The 12,002-nt window shown below is 43.4% G+C and overlaps 1 long non-coding RNA gene across 2 annotated transcripts in view; it reads left to right on the top strand.

The window, feature by feature from the left end:
• Window positions 1–12,002, top strand: part of LOC142704765 (uncharacterized) — a 52,847-nt gene that overhangs the window by 22,081 nt on the left and 18,764 nt on the right. For both annotated transcript variants that reach the window (XR_012868171.1, XR_012868172.1), the window contains one exon: window positions 9,261–9,366. This is a non-coding gene — a long non-coding RNA (uncharacterized LOC142704765). The remainder of the gene's footprint in view (window positions 1–9,260; window positions 9,367–12,002) is intronic.

Genomic DNA, 12,002 nt, shown 5'->3' with positions numbered 1-12,002 from the left:
ATGAGGTTATTAATAGTTGTTATGCCACGCTGAATGCACTTGAGCACGCAAATTATCAAGATTGGCTGTTGGCAGCTCCCTTGCATTTGCTGTCCAATGACGTCCCAGAAGTGCTAGATGGGAGACAAGTCCAAAAGACGCTGCAGGCCATGGTAGCACGTTTAGGCCACACAGGCTGCTCACAGTAGCATGAGCAACATGCAGCCTGGCATTGTTCTGTTGAAAACTGGCTTCTGGGACACTTTGGAGAAATTGCTCCACAACCAAATGAATGTAACGCCGAACTGTTCGTGTACCTGAAATGAAGACTAGAGGGGTCAGGCTACTGTACATTATGCCACCCCACACCATAATCCCGGGAGTAGGGCCGGTGTCACGTTCCCTTGTGAAGGCCTCTTCATGGCATTGCCTACGTGGTTTTCAGACCAATTTCCGGCTATCATTGTGCCCGAGACAAAAGCAGGACTCATCGCTGAAGAGGATAGACCTCCATTCCATCCTCCATTGCCGTCTTGCTGTGCACCATGATAGCCTTTGAGAGCAGTGGTGTGTAGTCAATGGCACGTCTGGCTCATAGCCCAATGTCGTTCAAATGCCTTTTGATGGTTTGTGTCGACACTGGTTGCGGCCCTAGGCTTTTTGATGTGATGTCCAATTTCACTTGCAATACAGAGTCAATCGTTATGCGCCATTCTTCCAATCAGACGATCGGTTCGTGCATATATTCGCATCCGCGCACCTCTTTCTGTCATTCCCGTTCGTTGTTTTTCTCCTAACCTCCGGGACACTCAACGTTGAACAGTGCTGACATCTCGGCCTAGGTGCGTAGCGATCTGCAGGAGTGATAAACCAATGTCTGAAGTTCAAGGATTCTGTCTCTCTCCGTTTGCGACAAGTGGCGATAACGGGCACGTCAATGAACAGGAGACATTGCACAATCATCCCATAACATTTGATCTGATTTTTGAGGTTTCATGTGGCTGAAAAACTTTGCTCTCAATCTGGCGTTCATGCCTGTCCCACATGCCACAGATTGGAGCTACGTAGGTACTTGAAAATGTGATAATTTGCAGATCTTCGACACCTGCTACTTCCTCGATTTGCATAACCTTATGGCTTGTCCTACTTGGTGTTGCAATTGCAATGTTGAGTGTAAAATGAAGGCCCAAAAGCCCAGTATGTACTCCTTTGTTTCTGAGGCCTGTGTTTGAGTCTAGTAGCACACTAGGGCCACATATGGGATATTTCTAAAAACCGCAGAATCTGGACAATAAATATTGAGTTGTGTTTCTCTGTTATCACTTGCTGTGTTACAAAAATAAAATGGATTCAAATTGAATTTCTGCAAAAATAATTGAATTAGTAAATTTCACCTCCACTTTGCTTTAGTTCCTGTGAAACGCCTAAAGGGTTAGAAAGCGTTGTAAATGCGGTTTTGAAATAGGGTGATTTATGGGGGTTTCTAATATATAAGCCCCTCAAAGCCTCGTCAGGACTGAACTGTTCCCTAAAAATAGACTTTTGAAATGTTATTGAAAATGTGGGAAATTGCTGCTAAACGTATAGTTATGGTTTACTGTTTTTATGATTTATTATTATTATTATTTTTAGGGGGGATTCACACGAACGTGTATTCGGGCCGCGTGGTTTTCACGCGCCACGCAAAGACCAATACAAGTCTATGGGGCAGTACAGACAGTCCGTGCTTTTTGCGCAGCGTTTGACTGCTGCGCAAAAAACGCGACCGGTTCAATATCTCCGCGTATTTCACGCACCCATTGAAGTCAATGGGTGCGTGAAAACCACGCAGGTCGCACGGAAACACTTACGTGCGAACCGACTGAAACAGCGCACCAGCTGTCAAAAGGATGAATTTCAAACATCCAAATGGAGTGTCTTTGAGATGAACCCGGCAAAAAAATTTCCGGTACGCGACGTCAGGAGATAGTCACTGTCCAGGGTGCTGAAAGAGTTAAACTGTTTCAGCACCATGGACAGTGACTACCGATCCCAATAAACATGAACCTGTAAAAAAAACGAAGTTCTCACTTACCGATAACTCCCGGCTTCTTCCTCCAGTCTGACCTCCCGGGATGACAATTCAGTCCAAGTGACAGCTCCAACCAATCACAGGCCAAGCACAGGCTGCAGCGGTCACATGGACTGCCGCGCCATCCAGGGAGGTGGGGCCCGATGTCAAGAGAGGCGTGTCACCAAGGACGCGTCACCAAGGCAACGGCCGGGAAGTTCTCGGGTAAGTACCAACTTTTTCTTTTTTTTTTAACAGGTTGCTGTATATTGTGTTCGGCATTCACTGTCGAGGGTGCTCAAAGAGTTACTGCCGATCAGTTAGCTCTTTCAGCACCTTGGACAGTGACGGGCGTCGACTAGCCTCATCTCTATGATGGCGGCTGCGCGAAAATCACGCAGCCGCGCATCATACACGGATGACACACGGAGCTGTCAAATGGTTTTTGCGCGCGCAAAACGCTGCGTTGTTTGCGCGCGCAAAAACGCAACGTCCGTCTGTATCTGCCCTTACTGTGGTGGCACAGGTTAGCAGAGGACACATGATCTGTGTGTTCCCTGCCGTTTCCCCATGTAAATCACTACAAACTGTGTTTAGGGTTTTTGTGACCGGGAACTGATAAATTCACAGTACAGGATGGAGCTGGCAGTGTGACACCCCGATCCTGCAAATGGCATTGTGTGCAGAAGCACGCTGTTCTATTAAATACAGCGCGTAAATTGACAGGCTGCAGGTGCGGGGACCAGTCTATTAGCTTGTTAATTTACGTGGTGCAGGCGGTAAGCCGTTTTAAAAAAAGACTATTTTAATTAAAAATAAAATTTTTAAAAAATTGTTCCACAATTTTTTTTAAATAAAAATTAGTCAAGAAATTATATGTACTCCAAAATGGTACCAATGAAAACTACAACTCATCCCGCAAAAAACAAGCCCTCATACAGTTCTATCTATGAAAAATATAAAAAGTTATGTATTTCGGAATGCATCAACACAAAAATGACTTTTTTTTCCATAAAACATGTTTTTATTGTGTAAAAGTAATAAAACATAAAAAAATTTATATTTGGTATTACCATAATCATGCAGACACATTGAATAAAGTAACATTTTGATGTATGGTAAAAAAAATAAATCAAAAACAAATGGTGGAATTGTGGGGGTTTTTCTTTCTTTCGTCCCAAAATGAAAAGCTAATGAAAAAATGTTATGTACCCCCAAATAGTGGCATTGAAAAATACAACTTGCCACACAAAAACAGGCGCTCCTACATTGATGGAAAAATGAAAATAATATGACTCTTGGAATGTGAGGATGAAAAATCCAAAAATGCTTGGCCCTAAAGACCTACAATAGGCAGGTTAAGGCCAACATTTTATAGGGAAGGTGTCATGATTTTTATTTATTATTATTATTATTATATTGCTTTTAATATAATGTAAAGAAATAAATTATTTATTTGTGTTGTCACTTTCTACTTTTTAATGTATTCATACTTTTACTTCTATAATTTCTCTGCCGATTTTTTTTTTCCATCTCTGTATGTGTTGATTAACGACACATACAGAGATGGAATACGGCAGCACAATGCATAGGACACAATGAACGGCTCCTGTCCATTGCCTCTGCTATCTGGCTCTCTACTGCACAGACGCAGGTCAGAGTCACACAGCAGAGAAGCTGTTTGTAGGGAGATAGCAGGCGCCATTATGAAGACCGGCTGCACTGCATGTAAGGTGTGTGTGTGTGTGTGTGTCTGTCTATCCCTTTCTCTCACAGACCCCCGCTCTCGTGACCTCCGACGGCCCCCCGTAGGGCCCCTGCCCCCTTGTCGCTAGATGTATTGTCAGTGTGGACAGTGTGCGAAGCTAAGCTTGTCAGATGTAGTATAGCTGAGTGTGTGTCTCTGTCTGTCCCCCTCTCACAGACACCCGCTCTCGTGACCCCCGACTACCCCCCCCTGGCGGACCCCCGGCCCCCCCCCTGGCGCTAGATGTATTGTCAGTGTGGACGGTGTGCGGAGCTAAGCTTGTCAGATGTAGTAGAGCTGAGTGTGTGTGTCTGTGTAGTAGAGCTGAGTGTGTGTGTCTGTGTAGCAGAGCTGAGTGAGTGTCTGTGTAGCAGAGCTGAGTGTGTATGTGTATGTATGTAGGAGTTCTGAGTGTGTGTTTGTGTGTGTGTAGCAGTGTTGAGTGTCGATGTATGTAACAGTGCTGACCGTGTGTATGTATGTAGCAGTGCTGTGTGTGTCTGTATGTAGCAGTACTGAGTGTGTGTGTTTCTGTATGTAGCCGTGCTGACTGTGTGTGTCTGTGTAGTAGAGCTAAGTATGTGTCTGTGTAGCAGAGCTGAGTGTGTCTGTGTAACAGAGCTGAGTGTGTCTGTGTAACAGAGCTGAGTGTGTCTGTGTAGCAGAGCTGAGTGTGTCTGTGTAGCAGAGCTGAGTGTGTTTGTGTAGCAGAACTGAGTGTCTGTGTAGCAGAGCTGAGTGTGTCTGTGTAATAGTGCTGAGTGTTTGTGTGTGTATGTATGTAGTAGTGCTGACTGTGTGTATGTATGTAGCACGTCTGTGTGTGTCCGTATGTAGCAGTGCTGAGTGTGTGTGTAAAGGATCTGCCAGGCACAGCTTCTGTATCAACGCCCATAGGTAATCAGTCTGCACCTGCTTCTATGTCTGTGAGACTGACTCCATCTTCCACCACTCAGGCTCTCCCACTCCTAAGCCTGCCATCCTATCACAGCCTGGCCAGACGGAGCTAGCTCCCGCCCTCTGTCTATTTATACCTGCCTTTCCTGTTCCTCCTTGCTTGTGATTCTTCTCGTTTGGTTTCCTTGCCCTGCTGCAGCTTCTTGAACTATTTGTCCTTGCTTCATATTGACCCTGGCTTACTGACTACTCTCCTGCTCTGCGTTTGGTACCTCGTACACTCCTGGTTGACTCGGCTTGTTCACTACTCTCCTGCTCTGCGTTTGGTACCTCGTACACTCCTGGTTTGACTCGGCTCGTTCACCACTCTTGTTGCTCACGGCGTTTCCGTGGGCAACGGCCCCATTTCCCTTAGCTTCTGTGTTCCCTTGTCTGTCTGTCGTGCACTTATTGAGCGTAGGGACCGTCGCCCAGTTGTAACCTGTCGCCTAGGGCGGGTCGTTGCAAGTAGGCAGGGACTGAGTGGCGGGTAGATTAGGGCTCACTTGTCTGTTTCCCTACCCCCGGTCATTACAGTGTGTGTCTGTATGTAGCAGTGCTGAGTGTGTGTCTGTGTAGTAGCGCTGAGTGTGTGTCTGTGCAGCAGAGCTGAGTGTGTGTCTGTGCAGCAGAGCTGAGTGTGTGTCTGTGTATCAGTGCTGTGTGTGTGTGTGTGTGTGTGTGTGTGTGTGTGTGTATAAGTAGCATTGCTGAGTGTGTATGTACGTAGCAGTGCTGGCTGTATGTGTGTATGTATGTAGAAGTGCTGACTGTGTATGTATGTGGCAGTGCTGTGTGTGTGTCTGTATGTAGCAGTGCTGAGTGTGTGTGTGTGTGTGTGTCTGTATGTAGCAGTGCTGAGTGTGTGTGTCTATGTAGCAGAGCTGAGTGTGTGTGTCTGTGTAGCAGTACTGAGTGTGTGTGTGTGTGTGTATATATGTAGCAGTGCTGAGTGTGTGTGTGTGTGTGTGTGTGTTAATGTATGTATGTAGCAGTGCTGACTGTGTGTATGTGTGTAGCAGTGCTTTGTGTGTGTGTGTAGCAGAGCGGAGTATGCACAGGCGTCGCTGATACTTCATAGCCACTTATCCGCTGTTTTGAAGAATCAGCGGCAAGCACCCCCCCGTCCACACACACACACACACACACACACACACAAATCCCCCCAAATATGCAAAATCAAGCGTAATCAAGCATTTTTTTATGCAGTTTTTGGCACGTAAAATGCACACAAAAAAACTTGTCAAATACACGCCGTGTGAACCGGTCAACAAAAGTCATTCACTTCACTTTCATTATTCTAAGGGTATGTTCACACGCAGTGTTTTCAGCTGTTTTTCGGGCCGTAAACGTCCCGAAAAAAGCCTAAAAAATCGGAAAGAACGCCTACAAACATCTTCCCATTCCGACGGGGCGTTTTTTACACGGCCGTTTTTCAAAAACGGCACGTAAAAAGACGCCCGCCAAAAGAAGTGCATATCACTTCTTGGGACGTTTTTTTAACCTCTTCACGCGCTGCTCCGCAATAGTACGTCCTGCAGAGGGGTTAGTTCCCGCATCCAGACGTACTATTGCGGAGTAGTTCCCGGCGCACACTGTCCTAACGGACAGTGTCCGGGAACCGGGAAGTCAGCTGTCCCCGACAGCTGACACTCCAGCCTTGCCGGTAAGCGGACCATCGCCGCTGATTTCGGCAATTAACCCCATAAATGCGGCGACGGATTGCCGTCGCCGCATTTAAGTGGTTTGAAGCACATCAGCAGCCCCCACGAAGTGATCGTGGGGACTACCGATGCTTGTCACGGCAATCGGAGGTCAGACAATGACCTCCGGGTTGCCATGTACGGAAGCCTCGGAGGAGCAGCCTCCGGCCGCTCCTCTGAGGCTTCCTGTCAGTGTGACTGTCACGTCACAATGACAGTTAGAGTACATCACACTACGTGTGTAGTGTAATGTACTCTAGCAGCGATCAGAGCTGCAAGTCTAAGTGTCCCCTAGTGGGACAAGTGAAAAAAGTAAAAAAAAGATAATAAAAAGGTTTTAAAAAAAGTGTAAAAATAAAAGTTAGAAGTTCTATAAACACTAAATGCTTTTTTTGCCTATAATAAGACTTTTATTATAGAAAAAAAATAAACCCGTTAAAAAAAGTACACATATCTGTTATCACCGCGTTCGTAACGACCCCAACTATAAAACTATAATGTTATTTTTCCCGCACGATGAACACCCCAAAAAAAATCAATAAAAAACTACACCAGAATCGCTATTTTTTGGTCACCACCCCTCCCAAAATAGAGAATAAAAAGTGATCAAAAAGTCGCATGTACCCGAAAATAATACCGATCAAAACTACAACCCGTCCCGCAAAAAACAAGCCCTTACACAGCTTTTTTGACGGAAAAATAAAAAAGTTACGGCTCTCAGAATATGGTGAAACAGAAAATAAATTATTTTATAAAAAAGTGATTTTATTGCGCAAACGCTGCAAAACATAAAAACCCTATATACATCTGGTGTCGCCGTAATCGTACCGACCCGCAGAATAAAATATAATGGTCATTTATAGTGCACGGTGAACGCCGCAAAAAATAAACTAAAAAACATTCTCAGAATTGCTTGTTTTTGGTCACCCGGCTTGCAAAAAAATGTAATAAAAAGTGATCAAAAAAATTGCATGTACCCCAAAATGGTACCAATGAAAAGTACAGATTGTCCCGCAACAAATAAGCCCTCACGCGGCTCCGGTGGTGAAAAAATAAAGAAGTTCTGGCTCTCAGATTATGGCGATGCAAAATGTGCAGTGTTTTCTAAAAGCGGATAAGATCCGACACCATTTATCAGTGCGACACCGGCCACACATCTATTATGAATAAATGTCTCACAGGAGAGAGTAAGCGGTTAGGTACGACCAACATATATGTACACAGTACCCCCAAAATGTCAAATCAAAGAGTAGCAGGACTCCACTACATCATATAAAGAAATTGAGAACCAAGAGTCACAAGGCTACACATAATGTAAAAAATAAATGTTATTGCATATAAATATATCACCATATAACATACGTATTTATAAACAAAGCGAGGTTTCTAAAAAAAGGAAAGTTATATATGGATCACTCCACAGTATATTGAATCGCAGGAATGGTATAAATGCTATACCTTACCAAAGGGACATGGTATACATAACACAAGGGCATATATGTGATAGACAAAAGTAGTATACAAAAAACCCATGACGTCAGTAAGTAAGCTGCAATAGTGCATTATCAATATAATCTGCTGCCCATCATGCTACAAAATCACACAGTCATGTCTCCACATATAATGAGCGTATCACTTGGCCGTCTAAATAAAGTACTCCGAGGAAATCCCCGGTGCCATATATCCAAAGGGAATATACCGTGAATGTACCCAGTGGTGAAAAGATTGCCAATCTGGAAAAAACCAGAAGGAGCCAATAAATCAGATCTTACCCATAAATGTAATGGTGAGCCTGCGATCCACGTGGTCCACGTAACAAAGAATAACACCCCAACGCGCGTTTCGCTGTTCTAGCTTCCTCAGGGGGTATAATCTAAACTATATCCTGTCCTCCTTATATATTGTCCCTCATCATACTAGATTGAACGTTCCGTGTAGATTCACTCCTCATTGGTCCACGGCGCATGCGCGAGATTGTGTCAAAGGTCACAATACCTCGATCGCCTGTCGTCACACCGCTGTTGCGCCCGCGCGTCTCCAAAGACGCGTCTCCATGGAGATGGCGCAAGCGCACAGACGGCGTATTGAAGAGAGGAGACCGAGGGACAGACCCGACATCCCTGCAGCATGCGCAGCCCCAAAGTGAGGTAAGTATCTTACAACTACGTATGTCTCTATCTCTATTAGTGATCGATGCTACTCCTCTGGAAAAACTCACACGGTATATACCCCTTATGATACATGTAAAAAAAGGAGATGCCCCAGGGCAAATTATATATATCAGCGAAACATAACGCAAACATAAAGTGTACAATGTAAAAATGTGAAAAAGTGATATGAAAATGGACAAAACTAGGTATATTCAAAAAATAATAAGAATATATGCAGAACAGTGAAAAAAAGTGAAAATATTACTCATAATAATCACATCATAAATCGTTATAAAAATTATAACGAAAAAATGAGTTAAGATATAAAGTGACAATAAGTCAGTGAAATAAATATATATATAAATATTAAATACAGCAAATATGTGGAATAAACGTAAATCGTGAATCGTGACTAAGTGAAAAGAAAAAGGGGGGGGTGAAAAAGTGAAATTATACTGTTTATTATAAAATACAGAGTATATCTCTATAGTGTACAGAAAAAGCACATATTAAATCAATAATTAAGAACAAAAAAAGGGGGGGGGGAGGGGAAATTGTTACAATAATATTCAAAAGAGTAGCATCATGAAGTAACATACAAGATATTTGTTTCAGACATATTTTAGTATAAGGACTGAATGTTCGTTCTCTCATCACTATATCAATCTGTGATAAATCGAATATTTATTTTCCAGATGTTTCCAATAACGTCACAGCCGTCCGGAAGAACACCTCACATTGCAAAAAGTTCAACAGAATCTAAACCTGGACACAAGAATATGCAGTTAATAGCAAATCAAGGTAGGACATGTATATAGTATAAATTAAAATCGCCTAAAATATTTTATTTGCAATGGACGAGGCTACCATTATTTATATTTTATAGAAAAGCAGAGAAGCTCAATTTCTCATTAAGACCTAGGGGGGTCATAGTTCCAAGGGTAGTGATCCATCTGCACTCCTTTTGTGCCAAGATCTTATTCGCATTTCCCCCTCTAACACCACAATGTACCATGTCTATGCCCCACGCCAAAAAGGTTTTGGGGTCACATCCATGGTGTAATTTAAAATGTTTCGGGATCGTCTTCAAAAGTGTTAAATCGCTGACATCCTTCGCAGCCAGGATATCCCTCACATGTTCACGAATCCGGACCCTGAGTTGTCTAGATGTTAAGCCAACGTAGACCTTTGGGCATCCACATGTTGCGTAGTAAATAACATGGGTTGTGCTGCATGATATATAATGCAGGATTTTAAAATGACGTTTGTTTTTAACGGAATTAAAAGAGGTTGTCCGCGCTATGTTGGCACATGCCACACAGTCACCACAGGGGTAACACCCCTGAATAGGGCCTCGTGTAGAGAAAGGATTAGATTGTAATGGTACATAATGGCTCTTCACCAATAAGTCTCTCAGATTTTTATTCCTTCTAGCCGTCATCTGAGGATTAGTTGGTAAAGCCTTTGAGAATGCAGGTTCTGTATGTAAAATCGGCCAATGTTTCTCCAGAACTGATCGCATTTGCCACTGGTTGTTAAAAGTGGAGATGAATCTAATTTTATTATCCTTCTGATCTTTCTTTTTTATACCTGTCGAATGTAACAGGTTCTTTCGTTCCGTATTTTTGGCACGACTGTATCCCTGCTTGATGCATCTGTGGCTATATCCCCTGGCTAGAAATCTCTTTGAGGTCCTGTGATTGCTCTTCAAATTTATCCTCAGAAGAGCAGATCCGCTTCATTCTCAGAAATTGACCAACTGGGACAGCCCTAGTAGTGGAATGTGGATGTGCTGAGGTAGCGTGCAGAAGGGAATTGACCGACGTCTCCTTTCTATAGACATCAGTCTGTAATACTCCCTCTGTATCAGCCTCAATTGTCACATCCAAAAAAATCCACTCTATATCTATCACAGGTATATGTCCATTTGATATTGAATGTATTCACATTCAGTACCTCCATGAACTCAATCAGCTGTTGTTCCGTACCTTGCCAAATGATAAGTACATCATCTATGTAGCGCAACCAGCACTGCACATGGTCAGCGGTGTGGGCGCCGTCACCCTGCAGAACCTGTCTCTCCCAGAAACCGAGAAACAGGTTCGCATATGCCGGAGCACACGCCGCACCCATCGCAGTGCCCTGCTTTTGTACATAGAAGGTATACTTGAACACGAAGAGATTGTGGGTAAGAATAAATTCTAAAAGTTCAATAATCAAATCTCTCATCTGGCTGTCCCAGTTGCTCATCTCCAAGAAGAAGCGGACCGCCTTCACCCCGTCTTGGTGTCGAATGCTTGTGTATAGTGACTCGACATCAGCCGTTACCAACAGCATATCCGACTCCAATATTATCCCATCAATTCTTGTAAGCATGTCAGTTGTGTCCTTTATGTGAGAGGGCAACGTTTCAACCAAGGGTTTTTGGTAAAAATCAATAAACCTGCATATCGGGTCACATAGGCCCTCTATCCCCGAAACTATAGGTCTCCCCGGGGGTTCAAATGCGTTTTTGTGAACCTTGGGTAGCAGATAGAAAGTAGGAATTCTAGGGTATTGGACCATAAGGCCATCAAACACCTTTTTTGGGATTATCCCTTTCTCCAAGGCTCTATTCAATATTTTACCCAATTCAGAGGAGTAGGTACTCATCGGATTATATGAGTTTCTCATATGTCCGTTTATCCCTCAGCTGACGGAAAGCCTCCCTCTCATAGAGGTTAGTTGGCCAGATCACAATGTTCCCCCCCTTGTCCGCTGGTTTATATACCACATCTTTATAAGATTGTAGTTGTTTCAAAGCTGACCTTTGATTTGCTGTCAAATTGTCATACTGTTTAATAATTGAAATTTGTTGGAAGTCCTCCATCACAAGTTTAGTGAAAATCTCCACTTGTGGACACAGGGACATGGGGGGAAACCTTGTTGACCTAGGGACTATCGAGGTTGGAAACCCACCTTGTTGAGGGGAAATTTGTTCTTGTAATAACTCCTCTAGAGCTGCTAGAGTTTCGTTTTCCAGGGTGCTATTCAAGCCCACATCTAAGTCTCCCCTACTGTGAAGTTTTCTCATCTATGAATTATTATTTATTTACCGCATTATTATACCCTCTTATTATGCCCTGATGTTCTCTGCACAGATTACATATACCCTGATGTACTCCTCACATATTACATATACCCTGATGTACTCCTCACATCTTACATATACCCTGATGTACTCCTCACATATTACATATACCCTGATGTACTCCTCACATCTTACATATACCCTGATGTACTCCTCACATATTACATATACCCTGATGTACTCCTCACATATTACATATACCCTGATGTACTCCTCACATATTACATATATCCTGATGTACCCCTCACAGATTACATATACCCTGATGTACTCCTCACATATTACATATATCCTGATGTACTCCTCA

This window comes from Rhinoderma darwinii, unplaced genomic scaffold (assembly GCF_050947455.1).
Source record: "Rhinoderma darwinii isolate aRhiDar2 unplaced genomic scaffold, aRhiDar2.hap1 Scaffold_3370, whole genome shotgun sequence".
NCBI lineage: Eukaryota > Metazoa > Chordata > Amphibia > Anura > Rhinodermatidae > Rhinoderma > Rhinoderma darwinii.
The sequence above is the reverse complement of the archived record's forward strand: the minus strand, read 5'-3'. Positions and strand labels throughout refer to the sequence as shown.